We start from the raw sequence: 11,880 nt of genomic DNA on the forward strand, positions 1-11,880 counted from the left end.
CGTTTATTTCGTCGGCCAAAAATCAAGAAAATAATAGAGTTTCTCATCTGAGTGCCTGGATTTGTGGAGTTTTGATTGAGGATTAATTGCTTATATGTGGAGGTTTCCCCTACGCCTCAAATACTTTCTTCCTCAAGGATTCTTCAATGGATTGTTGTTGTGGTGTTTTGAAATACAAGCGCGGTGGCATAGGAGATTGGTTGGTTCACTTGCTTTGGTCAATACACTTTGCGGTTCTCATCAAATATTTGTTACTTCAATCACAAGTTAAATGGTATTTTGAGAATTGAAGTTAAGGATGCAAGGTTGTCATTGAAGTTTAGACGCGAAGGTTTACCAAGTGAACCAAGTTTCATTGAAATGCCGATTTGATTAGAGTTTATTGATTAATATTCAAAGTAATCTAAATCAAAGTTTCGTTCAAAATTCTTTCCAAGGGAGGAATCAAGATTCATTCAAATGTCATTCACTCAAAGTCAACGTTCAAAAGCTTGAAGTATATTTCTAAATCATAGCAATTCATGTTATTTCCAATTACAAATGTAATCCAAGTCCATATTCAAATTGCATCTACAAAATCATATAAAGTTCCAGAAAATTGCACAAAGTTTGTTTGGCCTCATATCCTATCCTATGACTAAATCGCAGCTCCAGCAATCCAAACGGACCCTGCACTTCTCCAACAAGCCATAGCCGCAACAAAAGAACCGACCTGCAAAAAATTGGTTCAGGCCATACAAGCTGCTGGCGGCATCAAACCGAACTCGAACCGACAAATCCTGAAAATAATATCAAAACCGGTTCAACAAAAATCAGGAAGGGAGGAAAAACCGATAACAAACTTCTGATAACACGATCTCACTCCGGAGCCTTCTGGACCATCTCTGAATCTTCATCCTCCTCCATTCATAACAATTACCGAAAACTCACAGAAAAATGTAACAGAAAAACTCCTTCGGATCCGCAACCTTCGCCCAAACTTCAACCTTGGCCTATCTTCAATTCTTCAATCTTCACCGAATTCACAAGGGACGATTCAACATCTTCAATCTTCTTTCGATCTTGACCGCACCGGAAGATCCTTCTCTCTCTCGCTGAACCTTCAACCATCATCATCAAACCTCCATAACCTGCAGAAATTGATACAAAAAATCCTCAAAACTCTCCACACAAAGCTCAGAAAATCAAGAACAATAACAACACCACCACGCGTAGCAAACGCAGAGAAACGAATTCAGAGAGAGGAGTCTCATACCTTCAACCTCGTTACGTAGCAGCAGTAATGTGAATCCTCGTCGATCCTGCAGCGTCAAGCATACACAAACTTTTCACTGATTCCGTTCAACACTCAACAACGCTTCAATCACCATTAGCCTTCGTTTTCCTCCATTCAAGCACAACTTCAAACCTTCATCGATTTTCACCGGATTATGAACCACGCTGCAAGTTCATTATCATCTCGAATCATCCTTAGCTTCATCAATGTTCAATCATCAAATCTCCAATTCTGTGCAACAACAACAATGTAAGAACATCGTCATCACCTTGCATCCAAATCCAAATCGAGAACGATAGAAGAAATCAGGAAGGAGACAAACTGAAAGCAAGCATCCCTGAGACTTTGGAGTCTACTCGCCGGACTTTAATTCGAAGGATCGTCGGAATTTCTCCGGTTGGCAAGCTACAACCTCCGACTTTGACTTCTTGCGCGTGCGTTGTAGGAAATGAAGATGAGATCTTGGACGAGGGAAACGAACCGAGAGAGAGGATCGATTGAGAAGGAGACTTGAGTGTTTGATCGGAGACAGAGACGTTACTACCGTCGCCGTCGCGAAGAGAGGGAGGCACCGCTTTTGCCGATTGAAAGAGGGAGAGATCAAGTTGAATAGCCACACAACGTAACCCTATTTCCCTTTTAATTTTCACTTTCATTTTAATCTGGTTTATTGTTATTAATTGGACTTTAATCTGATTTGTTTAGTCTTAATTTGATGATAATGATAATTTGATTAAAATCTGAAAATAATTGTCAATAAGAAAATCTGAATATGGATCAATTGAGTCTCCTTGGGCCTTGACCGAACATGCTATCCACACCGCCCCTGAGCCCATACATCTCCATCTTTTTTGGGATAAGCATATAATTGTACAAACAAAAACTGTTTGGGCCATATGCCCTTGTGCCTGCGCCTTGTTCTTCTCTGCACACTAATTTCCACAATAAACCTCCCTGTGTACATATTTTCCACATTATATTTCATTGTTTTTCATAGTTTTGTTTCCTATTTCTTTTTAAGTGATAAAAACATAAAAATAATTGTTTTGTTAGATTTTTGCATGATAAAAATAATCAAAAACATGTAATATTTTGCTTGATTAAACTTTAATTGTTTTCTTACATAGTTAGTTCTAATTTTTTAGATAAAAATGTCACAAAAAAACAATTTAATCTTGTTAGATTTTGTTTTAGAATTTACTTAGAATTTAATTTCTATTATTTTCTATGGCGGGTGCGTGCCTCCTTGTTATTACTGATTTATTTGCTGAGATGTGCGAGGTACTTCGAGAGAGCCTTCGATTGAGATTCGACTTGCTTCGTGTTCCACTTTATTTGTGGGACACGAATTCGCTTCCGGTGCGATTGATTTGCATCGTGTTCCACTTTATTTGTGGGACACGAACTATTTCGATGCGATTCATCTGGTCTCTCATTCATTGAGATGTATATTCCTGTATCGTCTGGCTTGTGTTTCTCTTGCAGGTTGCTTGTGTGGTTGTGTTTGATACGCATCACATAGCGGTTGTGATTTATTTTCACACTGCATCGCTTTGACGCTTATGCTGGACTCCTGGCTTTGCTGGATGTTAGATTACGTGAAGTTTCTTCGTTCTGCTTGCGTTGCTAGCTCACTGCGGATTTGCTATCCGCTCGGTATCTCCTTGTCCCTTTTACCGCTTTCCGCATCATCCTATAACATGAGAAGTAGGACCTAGACATGCATCTGGCCAAGCCCTCGAAAGAGGCTCTATTTTTGTTGGTGTGTTTATATTTGTGCTTTGCGGCAGGGAGTCACGGTGTAATAAGTCCTATATGGCACTCCGTTAAGTCCTCATGGAAGGCATGCGGTCAAGGGTTCGCAATCAACCCCCGCCTAGTCTCATCGAGTCTGTTCAGTATGCGCACGTTACGCGTTGCTTGCTTCTGAACCTGCACAAGATCTTGTTATCGAGTATGTCAGGAAAAGGGTTCATGTAGCCGGACCCCCGCCTTTCCTATAGCTCACGTCGCTCGACGTTGATGCTCGGTGTACGCACGCACCGTTTTCCTTTACGATCCGTGACGGCTTGGTTGCTGAGAGGGGTCCGCCCTCTTGTCTATGGCCCGATCATTTTCACGAGGTCTAATGCTTGGTTGACTTGGGTTGAGCTGCTCCCCTTGGCTATGGCGGGACCGCTTTTCTACCACTCGGTCAGTACCGTTGGTTTGTTTGCTTTACGAGCGGATGCTCGTTTGTGTGATATTCTTGTGTGCTTCCCCCTTTTCCCCATAGGTTGTTAGGCTAGCTTAGACTTGTACCCTTTGTATGATAACATTAGGTAGCAAGCTTTCCCCCTTAGCTTAGGTTTTCCTCATGCATTCTTTAAAACACAAACCACACTCTTTGATTTTCTTTTCTTAAGAGCTTGTTATTTCCGCTCCATTCCCAAGCATAAGTCTCCAAAGGTCGAGCAGCGGAGTGTGAATGTAACTCGTTCACCTAAAAAACACAAAACAAACAAAAATTAGTTAGCCGAGCTACGGTAGCTCTGATTCTGCAAAACAGATACGTAGGCAGCGGGGTAGGGCCCGTGCGAGCACAATCCTTTCTTTTCCCTACATTCTGCATTCATTTTAGTCCAGATTAGCGCAGTTTGCTTACACACCCATAGGTTTAGACACAGGCGTGGATACCATCGAGTACGATGGGCGCGAGGGGTGCTAATACCTTCCCCTCGCGTAACCGACTCCCTTACCCTTTTTCTCTGGTCGTGAGACCGTTGTTTTGTGGTTTGCTGGCATTCCCTTCCTTTTCAGGATAAATATGTTAGTGGCGACTCTGTTAATTTTCGCGGTAGCGACAACATACATTGGTTGATACATTACACCGTAACTTTTTAGTTAGTCTTCTGTAAGACATTATATTTCTACGAACCTTTATAGGCAGTCTTCTTTAAGATATTCTACGAACCTTTCTAGGCAGTCTTCTTTAAGATATTCTACGAACCTTTCTAGGCAGTCTTCTTTAAGATATTCTACGAACCTTTATAGGCAGTCTTCTTTAAGATATTCTACGAACCTTTCTAGGCGGTCTTCTTCAAGGTATTCTACGAACCTTTCTAGGCGGTCTTCTTTAAGACAAATTTCAACCCTTGCTAAGAACCTTTTCAGGTAGTCGTCTTTAAAGACATTCTTCATCCCTTGCTAAGAACTTTTTTCAGGTGGTCTTCTTTAAGACAAATTTCTATCTACTCTAATAACCTTTCCAGGTGGTCTTCTGCAAGACAAATGTCTATCCATTCTAGGAACCTCTTCAGGTAGTCTTCTTCAAGACAGATTTTCGTATTCATTCCAAGAGCCTTTTCAGGTAATCTTACAGAAGACATTACTTCGTTCCACTCATTACGTCAACCAAACATACGCATAAGCATAAGCATACATAAACATTACAAAGCCAGCATAAGCATAGTCAGGGTACAAGTGCAAGCATGGAATAAACAAGTTCAATGGGTTTGAGGAGATAAAACTATGGGATTGCATCAGCATTAGCATACATGCATACGCATTAGCATTAGCATATACATATCACAAAAGCCCAATTTTTATTGGCAATCCAAACCAGTTCAAAGTCCAGTTCTCGTCCTGGAAAATCATTAAATCCAGTTCCCGTCTGGTAGTCAGTTCCCGTCTGACTATTACATCAAAATCCAAATCACACTACAAAAGCCTAGTCTCCAACCCTCGTGTTGTGAAAGGTGTATTTTCTCCGACCCTATAGTCGTGAGTCTCCAAACAGGTGAATCTTTTTCATGCAGGTAAGTTTGCTAGAACTATAGCAAACGATTACTCTTATGCAGGTACGCTTGTCAAAACTATGGCAGGTAATTCCTATTGGTGCAGGTAAATTCTGCGATAACACTCGCAGATAACCCTGATAACATAGGTAAATTTCGCGATAACACTCGCGAATAACCCTATTGGTGGTACAGGTAAATTCTGCGATAACACTCGCAGATAACCCTGGTGACATAGGTAAATTCCGCGATAACACTCGCGGATAACCCTATTGGTGGTACAGGTAAATTCTGCGATAACACTCGCAGATAACCCTGGTGACATAGGTAAATTTCGCGATAACACTCGCGGATAACCCTATTGGTGGTACAGGTAAATTCTGCGATAACACTCGCAGATAACCCTGGTGACATAGGTAAATTTCGCGATAACACTCGCGGATAACCCTATTGGTGGTACAGGTAAATTCTGCGATAACACTCGCAGATAACCCTGATAACATAGGTAAATTTCGCGACAACACTCGCGGATAACCCTATTGGTGGTACAGGTAAATTCTGCGATAACACTCGCAGATAACCCTGGTGACATAGGTAAATTTCGCGACAACACTCGCGAATAACCCTATTGGTGGTACAGGTAAATTCTGCGATAACACTCGCAGATAACCCTGTCAGTGCAGGTGAACTTGCTAGAATTATAGCAAGCAATCCTATTGGGATCCACAAACTACGGAAACTTACTAGAGCTATAGTAAGTGGGGGTTCACAAACTACAGAAACTTACTAGAACTATAGTAAGTGGGGGTTCACAAACTGCGGAAGCTTGCTGACCATAGCAAGCCAATTACACAACCAACAGAAGGTCCTCGCTATTCCTTTTCAGGAACCTTTCCAGGAAGTCTTCTTCAAGACGTATTCCATCCTTTCTAGGAGCCTTTCCAGGCATACAAGATTTTTCAAACGATTCCTCAATCGGGTTTATCACGTTAGTCCCTCGGCAGTGATATTCTCCAAAAACATCACCAATAACACGCAAAGGTTTTATCTTTCTTTTCAGAATTACTAACATACTTCGATTAACGTAACTAACAATCATGCATCATTTCAACTAACTAACCTCATTCATACATTACGCATATACATACATGGCTCTCATTTATTTTGAGAAGCGCACTGCATCATGCATCGCATGCATCATAACATTGTATAAAACTCAGGTTGCCTTTCTAGGCCGTGCTACAATCGAAACACAGTTATTCCTTTCGAAAGCATCTGCTCCACATTCGAAAGAGAGAGGTATTTACCTTGTGTGGCATCTGTAAGCCCATCTCCCATGAAATTTCTTCCCAACAAAGGCAAATTTCAGGGCATTCCAGTGTTCAATCATCTTCTACCTTTAGATTACGATAGGCAGACGTGCCTATCTGACTCCTCAGGTTTAAGAAGATTGAACAGGGGCAGCTGTCATACCCCAAAATTTGCCCGATCAGTTCCACACCAAAGGGCAAAATTAAGGGTCATGGGGTTTGACATTCCTATTGTCAAATCCACCCTCTTATAAAATACCCTGAGTTAAAATGAGGTGAAACTAACAGGTATCTTGGGTCCAAACGTTTGGCCCATCTATCTTATTTTTGGGGTTTTTTAATCATTGTAATTTATTTTTATATTTGCTCATTTTATTCAACTTACGATTTAATTTTATTAGAATTATTATTTTTTGTAATTTTACTAACTATTATTATTAACTATTATTAGTTATTATTAAGATTAGTAGTTAATTTCAATGGTAGTGTTATTAGGATTTTCCTATTATTGTTTTAATATTATAGTTAATAGGTTATTATTATACTATTAGGAGTATTATTATATTAGTATTAATTATTATTAGTTTATTTATTATTTATTGCTGTTAAAAAAAAAATCAAGAAAAAAAGAAAAAGACACGTGACAAGATATTTTGAACCAAATCAAATCTTCATCACTATCATCCAAGATACCAGGGATTTATTTGAAGAATAACCATGAGCCAAAGTTAGAGATTTCCAATCAATTTTCAATCACACTCAATAATCAATTCTTGCCATTCTGGTTAACCTAATTGAATCCATATATAAACAAACATAACAGATGGAAAAAAAGGGGGGGACCGAAAAAAAAAAAGGGTTGGAGAAATCCTGATGTTTTGACTAATCTTCAAACATTGATCCAAGGCTATGGGGGCAACTTCCACCAAGGCAAGAATGCTGGGGAATTTGTCTTGAATCTCCTTCATGTATGAAGCCGTAACCACCATCTCCTCTCTATCTCGATCCACACCAGCTCCAACCACCGTCTTGCATCAACCACCATCATCGATGCAGCCATGTCTCCGCCGGCAGCCACCATCCCCTTCGCCCAAAACGCCTTGAATCGGATTCCCATGGCCATGATTAAAGGTAGAAAAATTACGGCTTCCAACCTGTGCGTGTAAGTTTTTATAAGTTTTTTTTTTGTGCTTCCGTGTTTCGATTTGTGTTTGCAATCTTTCGGTGCTGTTTAAATTCATATCAGAGTGCAGGGATCGAATAGTGTTGCGATTAAGGTGTTTCAATCTGTGCGATTGGGGAGTTCGATTCAGGAGCGACCTTAGGCCAAATTGAGAGCGTTGTTGGATTCATAAGGATGTGTATGATCGATTTGTGCTACTTGTGCGAGTCTGTGTCGTGTTTATGCAGGTTTCTCCATGGCCGGATCAAAGGAGAAGGCGTGAAAGTGATGAGGAACAGTAACGGCTGTCATACCCCAATTTTTGACCTAAGATACCACCTCATATCATTGCATATGCATCATTTGCATCTCTAACAAAATTGCATAGCTTGTGTTTGCTACTTGTGACTCAGCAGGATTTAATCAGGAAATCACTCATCAGTACAAGTAACAATCAATTAGGGTTTTGTTCTCCCTTCATCTCAAAAGAATTATCTTCATCAATAATCAACATTTGGTCCTCAGAGATTCATTTCAACAATCTCAAAGGCTCTGAACTAACCAAGTTAGGGTTTTGACTGAAGATAGCATACTCCTGACTTTTGCTCAGAATTTGACCTAATGACTTGGGAAATTACCTCAAGACCCCAAGTGCATCATTTTGACCTAATCCATTGGCTCATAACATCTCCTACACAATGATTGATCAACAGTGAAATTTCAAGTCATCAGAATTAGGGTTTTGAACTATCAGGGACTGAAATCAGGGATCACATTTGGGAAACCCTAAAAATCCCCAGGAAGTCAATCAAAAGTTTCAATCATCTTCAAATAATCCCTATGACAACATCCAATGGAAATTGTGTCTCAATTCAAGATCCACAGTCATCAATTTCATCAGGACATGGTGCCACAACTCAAACCATGACTCAAGGTCTTCCAATAACTCAATATGATTCATTCATTCACTCATTCTTTGCAAGATACATTCATGTTCGTGGGTGATTTCATTTTAAAGGCGCCATTGCCAATTGGTGCGATTTAAGAGACTTGCTTGGAATCTATTTCTTGGTTTTTTAGGCTCATGGATTGCTCATGGTGAAGATTTGATTCATATGAATTATTTGATCATTCATGGGAATTTCATCAAAGTTGCAAAGAAAATATCATGTTTAATTCATTGTTGGAAAATTACTTCAAAAATGATTCAAGATTATGGGTTCAAGGATTTTAATTCAAGATCATTTCTAATTCATGGTGCAAGAATACATTTCAAGACTTGAAATTCAAAACTTCACTACTTCAAGGATATTCTACCAATTCCTTTAAAAAAAGGGTTCATTCAAATTTTCAACATTCAAAAGGAATTCAAATTCAATTCAAGATCATTCAAGAATAGTAACTTCATTCAAGTTCTAACAAGAAATTCAAGCATTCACAAATGATATTTTTTTTTACATGGAACAAATGAATTACAAATGAAGGGACTTTATTTAAAATTCAAGAATTACAAAGTTTCATTCATACAAAGTTGGAATTACAAGGAAAAGAAAAATAAAACTTCAAAGACATTCTTGAATTCTTCAATCTTCAAAGTCTTCATTCTTCATGTTCAAGATTCTTCATTCTTTCTTCAAGAGTTCTCATGTGACATGAAAAAGAAAACAAAAGAGGGGTGAAATTAGCAAAAGTCAAAGAAAGCCAAAGAGAGATTTTTATGTCATAAAATTATGCAACTTAGAGATATCATAAAATGACATAAAAATTTACACACATGGCTTATATCATGAAAAATATCTTTGCATAAGAATATTCTTATTCTTATTTTTTATTCTTGCAATGATGAAGAATATATTCTTTTTCTTATCTTGCAATGATTGAAACTTGCCAATCAAGATTACCAATTGCCAAACACATCCTAAGCTTTTCCTATAAATAGAAGTGTTCACTTCATTGCAAATCACACCAAAGCAACTTGAGTCCTTGCTTTCTCTCTTCTCTCTATTGCTCATATTGTGAGTGTTCTAGTTACAAAGAGTGAAAAGGTAGTTCTTCATACCTTACTTGAAGATCTTCATCTTCAAGCTTCCAACCACTTGAAGTTGAACTTCAAGTCTCCTTAATATCCAAAGTTCCCGCGAATCCAAAGAGGTTTTGTTGCATCATCTTCATCAAAAGAGAGCCTACAATAACAATTCAAAGTTGTTAAAATTAACAATTTCAAAAGTTGTTAATAGCAAAAATCCAAGGTTGTTCTTCAACAACACGGTTCAGCAACAACAACAGCTGTGACAACAACAGTTCACGGCTCAGAATTATGCGGCAACCACTCTGAAGCAATTCAGCAGAATCAAAACAACAGCAAATTCGCGGTTCATAGCTACACAACAACAATTCAGAAGCAGTTTCGATTCGCAAATTCAGCATAGCAACGGAGCAGTAGCAGCGACATATTCGAAGATTCGAAAGCGCATCAATTCAATAACAGGGAGTGCATCAATTTTCCAGAAGTAGACAGAACAAAGGAGAACCAAATTCGTACCTGTCAAAAAGCCGACGCCAGAACTGGTTCATCGGACTTGCTCCGATCAGGTTCTTATTCCTTACTTCCTCTTAGAAATTTTGATGCTAGTCTGTTCTTTATGCTGCACTGATTTGAACGTCTGCTTCAATTCACTCGAATTTCCTTCCAATTATCATTTAATCTGAAATCCTTGCGGAATATCAAAATCAAATATTGGTGATATAAGTTTCAATCCCAGATAAATAAATAGAAACAAAATCTGTGCGAATCATACCTCTTGTTCGTCCATGGCCACCGTGAAGCCGAGAGAGGTTGGTTCAGCGTTGTTGTTCCAAGAGAAAGCCGCTGTTTGTTGTTCACCGAGAGAACCGTGAGCAAGCGTGAGAGATTCTTTGTTGTTGTTGTTCGCAGCAAAAGAGAGTTGAGCACCGCGAGTGAAAGCGGGAACCGCGAGAGTGAGAGCTTTGATGTTGTTGTTGTTCAATTGAGAGCAAGGCAGAAACCAGAGTGAGAGCTTAAGTTGTTGTGGTTCGCTGAATGAAGAGAGAACCCATGAGAGAGCAAACCGAGAGTGAGAGATTCGGTTGGTGTTGTTTGTTCAACCGCTTGAGAGAGAATTCAGCAAGAGAAAGATGACAAACCGAGTGAGAGCTTGTGTTGTTTTCTTGTTTACAGCAAGCGATTGGGAGAGAAGAGAGATTTTCTCTTGTTTTGTCGTGAAAGAAGGAACGAGAAAGAGAGAGCCGTTCGGCCTCTTCTTTGTTTTTTTAGGGTTTTCTCCAAATCCACAAGTGTATAGCAACATGGGTGGATCCGGGTTTCACACTGACCCGACCCGGTACGGCCCACTCTTTTTTTTTTATTTATTTCATCTCAGGCTTAAGTCATTTGGGCTGCACCCCCAATTTATTTTTCAACACCTCTGGCCCAATTACTTAGTTTTTTTTTTACCAACTATTTCTTTTAATTTTCTTAAAAAAGATTGTTTGCATAAAAAAGACTTAGTATTTTCATTTTAATATAGGATTTTATTTTTTCTTTTTTAATCCTTATTAAAAAACACCAAAAAAATATCTTTGATGCATATTTAATTTTATGTTTTCTAATTATTTTCTTTCTTCATGAAAAAATCACAAAAAATATCTTTTCTTTTAAGATTTTCATATAATTTTGTGTAGATAATCATTTAAATTTTTATTTGATTACTGTTGCATATATTACTTGAATTTTCTAACTTTATCCAAGACTTCGAGATTGTTTCTCTGTTGTCTTTTGGATTTGTCTGTTTTGTTTGGTCTTCCATTTGCTGTAGGAGTCCATAAACAATTACTGGATGATCAAAGAATGCTGTAAGCTGTGAACTTATCTGACGTTCTTTTCTGCTGGTATGGATGCTTAGCACATCACTTGAAGATCACGGTAACACCTCAAACTCAGAAATCCATTTTCTCATTCTTCGAGGTAAGCCTAAAACTCAAACAACTGTTTTCACAACAGTAATCAATTCACTTTCAAATCATCCATTGTTTTTCAAAACAGTGGGGCCTCTCGAATATTAGAGAGTATAAGACCCACTCTTTTTTCTTTTATACAGTTTTTCTTTGTACAGAAAACTCTTTCAAAACAAAAAAACTTTCAAACAGTTTTTCAAACGACGCGTCTGTAAATAAAACAATCAACCATGTTTTTGTAAATATATCATGGGCCTCCACGTAGGTATAAGTCCCAAGCCCTTTTGTACATACACTTTTTTACATACCTCGATCAGTTTGTTTTTTTTTTACTTTGAATAACAAACCAAAAACGAAGGTTTCTTTAAATCTTCCCAAAAA

The 11,880-nt window shown here is 38.5% G+C and overlaps 1 long non-coding RNA gene across 1 annotated transcript; it reads right to left on the minus strand.

Annotated features, from left to right (window-relative positions):
• Positions 1 to 9,143: 9,143 nt before the first annotated feature.
• On the minus strand, positions 9,144 to 10,797 carry LOC131655346 (uncharacterized). Its single transcript, XR_009299733.1, has 3 exons — positions 10,323 to 10,797; positions 10,067 to 10,229; positions 9,144 to 9,707 (listed from the first exon to the last, which is right to left on the minus strand). It is a non-coding gene; the product is annotated as an uncharacterized LOC131655346 (long non-coding RNA).
• Between the last annotated feature and the right edge of the window lie 1,083 nt (positions 10,798 to 11,880).

Source organism: Vicia villosa, linkage group LG3 (assembly GCF_029867415.1).
Source record: "Vicia villosa cultivar HV-30 ecotype Madison, WI linkage group LG3, Vvil1.0, whole genome shotgun sequence".
NCBI lineage: Eukaryota > Viridiplantae > Streptophyta > Magnoliopsida > Fabales > Fabaceae > Vicia > Vicia villosa.